The sequence below is a fragment of the Liolophura sinensis genome, chromosome 9, assembly GCF_032854445.1.
Source record: "Liolophura sinensis isolate JHLJ2023 chromosome 9, CUHK_Ljap_v2, whole genome shotgun sequence".
Lineage (NCBI taxonomy): Eukaryota > Metazoa > Mollusca > Polyplacophora > Chitonida > Chitonidae > Liolophura > Liolophura sinensis.
The window spans coordinates 4,947,987-4,960,160 of record NC_088303.1 but is presented as its reverse complement, the minus strand read 5'-3'; positions in this window follow the sequence as shown (position 1 = coordinate 4,960,160).

The window sequence follows — 12,174 nt, the reverse complement described above, 5'->3', positions numbered from 1 at the left end:
CCGGGATCAAACCCGGTTGGATCATACCAAAGACTATAAAAATGGTAGGCCTACTTGTTTCCACTTCGCTTGACGTTCAGAACTGAAAGGTAAGAGCAAACAAACAGGGCTAAGTGAGGCGTTAAACACAAAGCATACATACAAACAAAAAAATATTTACAACACTTTACATTATCACAGATGGCCAATGATGACGAACCGATAGATTTGTCATCCTATATATCTATTTAGCTCTAGACAAGAGAATTGCCGAACAAAAGAAGCGTCTAACGTCTGAACATCTGCGAAATCAGTTGAATGGGGCAACAGAGAGCCACAGACTTTGGTCCAGGTGCGTGTCTCTCGCTCGTGTCGCACCTTCAGCACGCTTGACCTTAGAGTAGCCTCCTCCATACGTCACAATTGCGCTCCACACGTCAGCCGCATGTACGCACCTAAGCTCACCTAAGACGCCATAGAAGTACCTGCAACACGAAACTTAGAACATGTAATCCAGGCTCACTCAAGAAAAAAAAAAACAAAACAAAACAAAAAAGAATAATAATATTAAAAAAAATAATTTGTAAATTTGCCATAGAATCTGCTGTAGTCAGGTATGTATTCTGTTATTGCAGAAGAGTATTGTGTCATATATTGCAGTAGATTATTCTGTTAACTACAGATTGGTCTAATCTATTACTTTAGCTTAAATATTGTATTAGACTAACTCTACAATATGTTGAATACGACACACATACATTCTAGCATCACTCAAAAGAGAGACTTTCTGTTAAAAGTAACAGATTTCTTTAATGTAAAGGTCACTGTCTCGCTTAAATGGACATCCTCAGACTCCAGGCGACAATTGAAACCTATGTATGTAGCAATTAACAGTTTACCTAGCTTGCTGGCTAAACCACCCTGGTAGGGAGTTAGGTTAGGTAGGGACTCAGAGTTAGGTTACACTGATCTTCCGTACATGCACTCTAGGGCTAATCCAAGTAGTGTACTGCATTAAAAACGTGTCGGACAGCGGAGGTCAAAATTGGCGGAGGAGTTTTTGTCGTTTAGTTCGCGCTCTGTGCCTGCCGCTGACAAAGCACAGCATAGTATAGTATAGCATTGTATAGTGTAGCATAGTACAGTGCAGCATAGTACAGTGCAGCATAGTATAGTATGGTATGGTATGGTATGGAATGGTATAGTGTGGTATGGTATAGCATAGTATAGTATAGTATACAGTATAGTATATGTTTATTTATTTATTTGATTGGTGATTTACTTCGTACTTAAGAATATTTCACCTTACACAACGGCGGCCAGCATTGGTGGAGGAACCGGACAGAGCCCGGGGTAAACCCACGACCATCCGCAGGTTGCTGGCAGACCTTCCCACTTATGGCCGGACAGGAAGCCAGCATGAGCTAGACTTGAACTCACAGCGACCCAGTGACCGCATTGCTGGGCTAGCGCGCTAACCAACTGAGCCATGGAGGCCCCCCGTAGTGAAGAGTAGAGTAGTGTAGTAAAGTGTAGAGTAGTGTAGTGTAGTGTAGTGTAGTGTAGTATAGTGTAGTGTAGTGTAGTGTGGTGTAGCGTAGTAGTATAACGTAGCACACAGCCTAGACACCTACGGCACATAAAGCTGCAGTAGGGCTGCTGAGTGCGTCGGTGTCGGCCTCGGTGTCCTCCGTTGTGGCGTCATGGCATGGCTCGCTCGCTGGCTGGTGAGTCACGCACCAGGGGGCCAGACCGTCTTCCAGCCCCAGCGAACTCGACAATACCGGAGCTCAAATCCTAAAATAAGCCGTCTGGGATAGGCCACCTCACTCTCGGCGCGCATTCCGCCAGACCACACCTATATCTACCCTCGCGACCAAGACCTTGTCGATGTCAATTTCCATGCTTTGTACTACGAGCCCGACAGCCTAGCGGCTTACAGCGGCGTCCAGTCCTTGCTCAATACAGCCCATCAATAAGGACTCAAAGTGAGTCCCGACAGTAACATGATCGACTTGGTCAACGACGCCTTGTGTAAACGACAACACTTCCAACCCACGTCCCGGGAGGACTTCGCCCGCGGTCTGAGAGCCATGAACATTTCCCGAGACTGTGTACGCAACCGAACATGGTGGGGCCGACACCGGGCGATCGAGCCATCGCTGGCGTGAACGGGTGCAGGAAGAATGCACACACCACCCCAGCCGAAAAAGTCCTCCTCCATACCACGGTCTCTGCACGCCCGTTCCCGGCTACCCACCACCACCACCACCACCACTACTACCACCGCCGCCACCACACCACGCCGACCCACGGGGCGACAACAGAGGCGATCCGGGATGCGTCCCTCTCTAACCATCGTGCCACCGCTGAAGTGGAGTCCGTATTAAATACCGCGCGGGGTGGAAAGACGGTCAGTCCGCCCGGAAGAGATCACGCCAAACAACATGTTACACTTGACGATGCTCAGTACAGCTCGCTCCGCTACTTCCCCAACAATACCTTGGCGCATTTCACTACACAACTGCCACAGCCCATGCATTTGAGTGGCGACTGGAAATGTAGAAATACAGTACCCGCACCTGGTATAACGTTTGGAAGACAAAGTGTGGTATGTGATAGACTCCAGGGACGATCCGCAACGCGCTACGCATGTTAACCTTGTCGGAAGGCTATTACCCCTCGCCCAAACGTGCTCGCCAAGGGCCTGACAGGATTGCAGACCGCGCTAATGTTATGCTGACACTTTACTTACTACATCGGCGCGCCTTACCTGTCGAACCAATATGAGTGTTGTCCTGAACCCCACATCGACTATTACACCAAGCAAGGTGGCGGAGGTTAGTTACCCGTGTTTTGGGGTGTTATGTACCAGACCTAAAAGTCATGGACGACGTGAGGGGTGGAACATCGGTGGAGCGCGCATTAATACGACACGGAAGACAGTTGTTGGCCAAAAGCGTGGTTTCGCTGAGCACATGGCGGGGGTGGAGCCCTTTAAAACACAAGCCTTGACGCACCCCTGCCACTCACTCCCCGCCACACGAAGATATGCACACGAGACGAAGATGGCCGCTCCGCATCGAGTTCGACGCACTTAACCATCCCCGCCGTTGCATATTTTTTAGCTAACACCATGGCTCTCTCCCATGCCGAGTGTTGGCCTTCGGTCAGCAATGACTTTGATTTGTAGGACGTTACAGCGCCCGAGAAGGTCGTTGGGATGTCTACAGTCTCATCGCCAGCCTGAGGGATGTGAGACTCGTGAAATTTGTCATCACCAACGCGGACGGAGATACTTACTTGGACTTGGCAAACATCATCTACGTGAACGCGAAAATCGAAAGACGTGCTGGGCTGCTTCACTGAGACATGTTCCTGCAATATTTTCACCGACTCACCCCGCCCAAAGACGCATTTACCTTGACGTCCGGTGAGGACGACCCTGAATACAATACCCACTTGGAGGAGGTGTTGGTCTTTGTGTGCAAGGTCAAAGTTACCAGCGATGTTCAACTGGAGCATTTGAAGGGGTTGGTCAAAGCCCCTGCCAAGTGCCCCATCCGCCGCGTGATGACCAAGTATTTCTCCGTGCCCAAAGGCCACACACTCATCAACGAGCAAAACCTGCTTCTGCGTAATTTACCGACGCGTTTCCATTTCTAACACTTCCACACAAACTACGTCACCTTGCATGTTGGCGGGCGTCAATTCCTGCCAAGCTCTTGACACGCGACTTTGAGATCGGGGATTTCGTCAGAACGTACATGAACCTCTTTATCAGCACGGTGAAATGACACCCAGTCTCCACGACTATCACCAACTGAACCTGGTCCAGACAGGTGATTTGCGGCTGAAGATGCCGTTTGCCAAACCACTGCCGAAAACCGTTAACGTGGTGTGCTACGCAAAGTTCGACAATATCATAGAAGTAGACTAAAGCGGAAGTGTGCTCTGTGACTTTGTCCCTTAAACACAATGAACATGGCGCAAACTGCGACGCGCCTTGCAGGCGGACGCGTTCTCCCGGGCCGTGTTGGGGGATGTGTACGCTAGGGACCACCTCCCTCGCCGAGTGACACGGACACATGCCTCCGCCCCCGGACAACAATGACGTGTGCCCGAACCCACCCTGTCTCCTGGACAATACTTTGATTGACTGCCACACCTCCACGCTAATATCACCGCTTGACTCAACCGAAGAATACACCACTGGACGTGGAATGATCGACGGTTGTAGAGTCTGGACACGGCTGTGGGCTGGCAGTATTACGTGTATTAACCCAGCGGGCTCGAGGCCGTCCTATGGACTCTATTGTACACACGTTCGACACTTCGTGCACGACGTACGATAACGATTTATTGGTGTTCGACTTGGGGGATCGCCAGTTTGGGGCCCAGCCCACTCCTTTATCACTAAACAAGCCAGTTGATGGTAATAACTTTCCGTGTTTTTCCTGTTCAACCAGTAGTAACCTCTTTCCATGAATAAATGGCCAAACAATGAAATGAAAACTTACATATAGTGTGATTGACTTGTATTTATTTCGCCTTCACGGCAAACACATAAGGTCATGGTATAACAGTCAGTGGCAGTCAGGTGAAATGTCAGGGTAAGTGGTGCTCCCACCATCCCAGCAGTACTTTACGCTTCCGTCAAAGTAAGTCAAAGCTCCTTTGGGCTGTGTGTAGGAATACATGCTTTTCCCCGGATACGCATACCCTGGTTCATTCCACTCGTGCTTTTATGGTTGACCAACATGCAGAGGTATACACCCTTGCAACACCCCGAGTACTAAGGCCTTTGCAGGAGAGTTTGTCTTTGCTATTCGACTCCCCGCCATAACAATAGAATATCTTCGAACAGCATCAACCGGCCCACTCGACTTCAAGAGCCTCGGACTGAGTTTATCAAGTCCGTAATGGCGCGTAGGGGCAGCCACTTGTCTCTTGGTACGCTGCCCACAGCTGAGCTTTGATCAAGGGTTCCCAATCCGGGTCAGACCAGGTCATGTACGCCCAGTCCGTGTCCATCTCACAGTACTCCCAGTCAAACCCTTCAAAGAACCGAGGCCATGAAATCGTAGTAGAACTCCAAAAGACGAAATATGGCGTACTGGTACACCACACATCCTGATTGCAACGGTTAGGTTATAACAAACGATCCTCTTGCTACTTCGAAGGTGTGGTCATCGATCTGGTCGACGGTACGGCATCGTACACGCCTCAGTAACTTGTACGCCTTCGCCAGGCCACAGATTTTTACATCTACGTGTCGGTCTTGGTTTGTCACGGTTTTGCAGCAGCCGGAATATCCCTGCATAGCACTGTGAACTACGAAGGATGGTAAACTTGAATGTTCACGTAGAATAGGCTCTCGACCCTAAAATAATCTCGGGCCTGGTTCTTTCAGTCTTTCGGGTTGGCCTTGCCCTAGATGCACGGTCAAACACCGAACTAAACACAAATGGTCGCTATAATATCCACGATTCCCTCTCACTACCGCATGCAGTGTCTTGTTACTCTCCAAGTAGGGTGGTAACGTTACCCCGCCCACACGATGGGCTTATCGTGTAGCTTGTGGACAATAAACAACACGTTAGTCAGGGGATCCACGGTCCATTTTCGTGTCGAGGTACTGTTGCTGGGCCGAGGTGAGTGGGTCAGTGTTTAGGAGCTGGGTGAGGAGTGCACTCATGTTGACCCCCCCCCCCCACTCCATGCGATATGGGGAGGTCCCTGGAGTACCCGGGAGTTATTGGTGCTGGCGTAAGAGTAACGCACCTGCCTCTCTTCTTGTGCCATAGGATGTAATCGAAGGTTGTAGTTCACAATAAACGTTGTGAGCCGGTCATCGTAGACAGCATTCAAGTACTCGTCCATGGCCCCGAGATCACTGAGCCGGTAGTTGTAGAGGCCCTTCACAGGTTTACCGCGATGAAAATGGTGGCGGATGAAAAACGCCTTTGCTGATCCTTGTCTGGATCGCACTACTAGGCAGGGGAGTCCGGGGTTGGAGTGGTTTCGGGCTGGAAGTCGCTCACTCGAATCTTCCACTTTTTCTTCTTCTTTCGACTTTGGACTTGTTGGACCTCGCCGCTCGAGCTGGCTTCGTTTGCGGGGGATGTGTCTGCTGGGTGGGGGGGGGGGGGGTAGTTGGTCTGGAGCACTGGCTGTCGTCGGTCGTCCGTTGTTGTGGCTGTTGCTGCTTCAGCAGACCTCTGTACATAGAAGCATATACAGATGTAAGGGCGGCGATGAGTCTTTTACAAATATAGCATAGCAAAACTATAATGTAGTATAACTGTAGTATAGCATACTGTATAGTATAGCGTAAGTATTGTATGGTATTGTACTGTATTTGATACTGTGCAGCACATTGTAGCAAGTGGCGTGTCATAGCGTGGTGCAGTATAACGTAGTACATAGCCCGTCAGACAGGCGGACGCAGCGGTGTCCACACCATTCTGGCGGCCTTGCTGCTTTGAAACGAGACGCCGATCAAGAAGACCTGCCCTCACTTCTCACCAGTATATATTGGAAAGGAAAAGGCAGCCGCATATATACATATAGCGGTTATTGAATACGGTAACGAACATACGGGTCTACAGGCTTAATACATAAACAAGTTAACCTGGGCGTCAGCCGTAAAGGAGTATGCCTCCTGTAATAGGAAGCGTGAATTAAGCAATGGACAGATAAGCAATGGACAGTTCTTGTACATGCAATGCCGTTCAGATATATATGTTTTACAGTTATACTTCAGTGTTTTGTAAGATAGGGGCTAGGAGAGGTAATCATTGGGGTGGCTTGGTGCATGGAGTAACATATGCACTTTCTGTTGACCTCTCCTATATATTATTTGTGAATTTCCTCTATATACATAGAGTGCGCCTAACAGATGAGACTAATGTAAAATATAGCATTTTGGAGGGCAGCAGATGTATAGTTGATCAGCGATGGCATTCTTGAGATATATGTCGTGTAGGGACCAAATGGCTCCCGTTGTAATATACGCCGAGTTACATATATATGACAAATGGTTGTCCCGTACTGGTACATATGTATGACTTGCATCTCTCGTGTAAAGAGTAGTATGATAAATTAAATTACTAAATGAAAAACAAAATGGTGCAGACCTACACGGCAGACATTTCATCACAGTCATATCGGAATTTTCATGGTCTTACAAAGGGCGCCCTCTATCACTTCCTCATAGATTAACTACATATGTATCAGGATTGTTGTTTTTTTTTTAACTTAATAAGTGAAACACTGCAGGCTATCAGGAGAATGATGGAGCCAAGATACAATATTTGTTCGTATATAGTGATTCAGTTTATTGTTGATAGCTCAAGTATCTTGTGTCGGTAAGTAAGGGCTAGGTAACGGGAATTGAACAATGTGTTATGCTGTAAAATCCAGTCGTCTAAGAAACATTTTTAATTTGTTTTGAAAGGTTAGTTCTACGATTTTACAAGAGCTGAGGTAAGTCGACCCCTTTTGAATAATAAAAACCGCACCAATCAAAAATTCCTGGCGTTAAATTTTCCCTGAAACATGTGACAAGAACTCTACTGAGGCCTAGGTGCTTTAACCTCAAAATTTTCTGTAGAGTTGAAATGTCTGCGTGCTTAGGACGATTAACTACTATTTATTTTGCTCGTTATTTTTCATCAAGGTATTTATTATTTCTTCTTTCTGATGCCCCTTTTGCTGCAAGCAGAATTTCTCATTTCCGCCTTTAGTATTCATTCGTACTTTGCTATCACCGGACGCCTCCTTTCCCTTGTAGTGATTAACACTCTATCACCATCTTTGTGTGTCCTGTATGAATAATATCCCAATAAATAGCTAACGGTTTTGCCGACGGATATACAAGTTTATATGTATCGGTGTGTAGCCGTTGGAATGTTAGTGGTTTAAAGATATGGGCAAAATTTTATGCGGGATGGCACCTAGAACATTCACTACAAACATTGCCCTCTATCATGTCTCTTCCTCGTTGATTAAGTACATGTGCTTTTATACTCTTTGTTTTAACTGAACGTAACACCATTTCTGTTCGATACATAGTTATTCAGTTTTATTTCATTGGTGTTTTACGCCGTGATTCCGTTTATTCTTACGTGCCAATGTAACATGTGTAAGGAGTGGCTAGGTAACGGGAAATGCACAATATATTACGAAGAAAGATATCTTAACGCCTAATTAAAAAAAACAAAGCTACGCTGTGTGATTAACCGTTCCGTGTTGAGCGCATCGATGCACTTGCCAATCCCACAACTGGTAGAACGTCATATCACACCCTTCACATGGGTAAGTCCGCTCTTTATTCCGTGCGTCTGTCGGTGCCGGACCAATTTTGCCCCCTTGGGTAAAGACCTTGGCGCACGCGTCGCACGTGAACTTCACTGCCTCCCCGCAGAGTGTGCGTTTGCTGATGCCTGAGCCAGGCGTTCCGCCGGGAGAATGTCCCAATGCAGACTTGGCCATCAAACTCAAACCTCTCTCGGGACTTATCGTGTACTCGACGTTCATGCCACAATAAACCTGCCCGGTGAGAAAACTCTCGCTGGCATTGTGCGCATGAGTTAACCATGATTGTTGGGCGAGAGATGGCGTTCACAAACACTTTCTAGTGGTTTTGAACACACTTTCTAGTGGTTTTGAACAAGCTACACTTAGGACGGGTCCACTACTGTCCGTGTGATGTGGGTGCTTTCCCTTCCTTCGGTCGCAGCTAACGTTGAATCAGGAAAAATCCCACGGGTTTAGTTGTAGCATGGCGTTTCCCCTATCTCCCAACCCTCTGTTTATCCCGGCAGTATAGTGTAGTGTAGTGTAGCGTAGCGAGCGCTTCCCCCCATCTACCAGTCCACGTAGATTGTTCCGCGCTTGCCTGTGTTTCGCTCAACGACACGAATCATCCGTAAAGCGACACGTTTTCGACACAGTATACTACTAATCCAGACATTGTTATTCTCTGAGTTTCTGACATCAATTGACTATTGACATATATATGACTCAGAACTACTGCGAGGCTAACGATCAATTGTAGATCTACACTGTGCAACCCTGGAGACATAAGGACAAATCGCAAACAGTCTAAGTGGCATATTTATTCTTAAGCAATTCACGTACATAACGGATAGCTGTTTCTGTGATGGAAGTATTATTTATTTATTTGGTTGGTGTTTTTGCCGTACTCAAGAACATTTCACTTATACGACGGCGGCCGGCATTATGGTGTTGGTGAGAGAGGGGATGGGAAGAACAGGGCAGAGCCTGGGGGGAAACCCACGACCATCCGTCGGTTGCTGTCAGATCTTTCCAAGTATAGCCTGAGAGGAAGTCCTCATGAACTGGACTTGGGCTGCATTGGTGAGAGGCCCCTGGGTCATTACGTTGTGCTAGCGCGCTAACCAACTGAGCCAAGCAGGCCCCCTGTAATGAAGGCTTACTTTGAATTTATACAGTCACTTGTGGACGGATAAATTTTGAATGGTTAAACTACTCCCCCCTCCCAGTATACAATATAAAAATTACATCAGATCCAATACCTATTTGCACGGCTCTGCAGTTCCTGATATCTTTTTATCTAGACGTTTGTGGCATAAGAAGTACATGGACTTTAGCAATCATAAACAGAACAATAAAACAGTACTGGAACATTTTGATTTCCATATCTCAGCCATGTTTACTTGACGCAACCAAGAATAGAATGCAGTGACTGAGATCCGTGAAGCACATAGACGACACGCCCAATATTCAATGTGGATAAGATAACACGCATTTACGAATCAGTAATGGATCAGCAAATCGTATATAAAAAGTTCCTAAGAAGTGCGGTCAACGTTTTGTTGTAGGACTTCTAGGAGGACTACTTAAAACAAAGATTTATTGACACACAAACCGTTTCTTTGCGATCTGTTTTTGCGGGTTATTGGTCCGTGCTGAAACACTATACTCTCATCGAAATGACGGGTTAAGTATTTTGTATGTTGTGATTCCCTATCCGCATAATTGTGGATTTATAAGCTGTAAATAAGACACTATGCAATTCGTAAATATGAATCATGTAATTCGCATTCTAACATCGTTTTATAACCAGTAATTACATAATTGGTCATCATGAACTTCTAATTTATAAATTGGAATTGAGTGATTAAAACTTATAAGACCTAAATATAAGTTATGAACTTCATAAATAACGATTTAGTATAACGACTTACATCAGTGTTTAATTTAGGATAATATGACAATGGTTCTGGATAAGTAATCCGCAAATTTGGATAAACGAAATGTCAGTTTATTTTATTGTTTTATTGTACATTGCGTCACAACTTTTATAAAAATCTAGTTATGAGAGATTAGATCGGGGAATCAAAATTTACTGAGCCAAAAGCGGCTCACATAGCAGTACTTGCCCTCTTGTCTTGTCGGGGCTGCCTACCGTTCCATATTTTTCTGGCCACGGGTTACAAATTTAAAATCAGAATGAAACATGGGATTCTGAGTTTTTAACAAATGTGATGTTAGTATATCCAAGACATTTTTTAATTCCTTATGAAGGAGAGAAATCGGATTATGATTAACTCTGATGTAGCTCTTTACAGCCAAAATCATTCACAGAATCGATGACAGTTAATTTTGGACCAATCTGAAAGATGGTGAAGGGCATTTGCTCCTAATCATAATGAACATTCATTTTAACGTCTTGCTTCCTGTCATATTTGCGGAATTCTCGGTATCCATAGAGGTAATGCAGGCCACGGCGTTATCAACTGCTATTTGCGATGGCCAGCAGGTCCAATTTCCTCGTCCTCGAAGCTACACAGGACCTGAGGAATCAAGCCAGCAAATCAGTGAGCACCGGTTTGGTAGATTCCTCAAATGGAGTCATGATCAGTGCCAGCGGTATAGATCTACAAGAAGACAGCTGGGTTCGCAGGCCGCAGTCGCTCGGCTGTCGCGATTATGACCTGGGTGACAGGTTCTTCTAACTGTACTGCACGCCTGATCGACAAGAACGCCTATAATTATGATTTTGGGAATTCATCAGCGGATTTTGCTCTGGGTGTTAAATTGGATTTATGATTTAAAGACATCGGAAAAATACCTGTTTTGCTGTTACATGCTATCTTTGTGGGCACGCAGGGCCGCGTGATTTTGCGACACGTTTTTGAAACGTCAGATGTCAATTCCAAAACAAAAAAAAAACTCGTTCTATGCACTGACTGCAGGCTAAATCTGCATTTGACACCTTTTCAAGTGTGGCTACGGGATGTTTTGGGGACAGCCTTTGTCCCCGGATGTTCTCACCGAATGCTATCCTGCATGGGTCGGGCAGGAGAGGGCGACGAAGCCGTCAAAGCCAGACAGCGCAACTAGAGGCTCCCTACGCTTGTCAGGCTCTGTATACTCGATTAGCAGCGTCTGATCAATGTACCGTTTGAACAGCAGCACTAGTACCAGTCATCAAAGACTATACGATTCGCGTGAGTTAACATTTAAAGGTGTTGATCAAGAATTAGCCTTTCAAATTCACGGATTTATTGAAAGTGTGTGTTCGGTCAATTCTTGGTCTGTGTGTTTGGTTTATCTGTCACTGGAGACAGCGGCCTTTACCGTATATGGAACCACCCACGAGCGTTTGCCAATCAGAGTCGTGCGTAGCATGTTACATAGCGTGTCCATATACTTATCTACTGGGAAAATCTCACATTGTTCATGTCAGGTATTGATGAGGCTTTTGTTCACGACCAGAGGATGCCAACCGCATCAAGATACACAGATCAGGGACCCCTAGTTGTCTCTTAATCTACATCCCCTTTACCATGGACAGGCAGGGATTTTTGCTACCGGAAGCTTGAGTTTACGGTTTTAGATCTCAGTAAGGCGTCTGGAGCAAGGATACTTTTAGGTAATGTCGTGCTTTACAGTCGCAACGGACGTCTACGAATGAATTCCATTATGGCAAGATTTCTACCGGCAAGCTGTACAAAACATATCTACACAAATTCTGGACGAACAAGACTGTCGTGCAATTGTGTTTCCTATTTGGGATCAAAAGATATTCAAGAAAAATTCTGCTGAGATGGTAAGGTCAGGTATATTGTGTAACAGTGTTCTCAGTTGGCAACCACCAGGAAAGCTCATGGATATGGTGAACAAGGAATTTCATGCAATTAT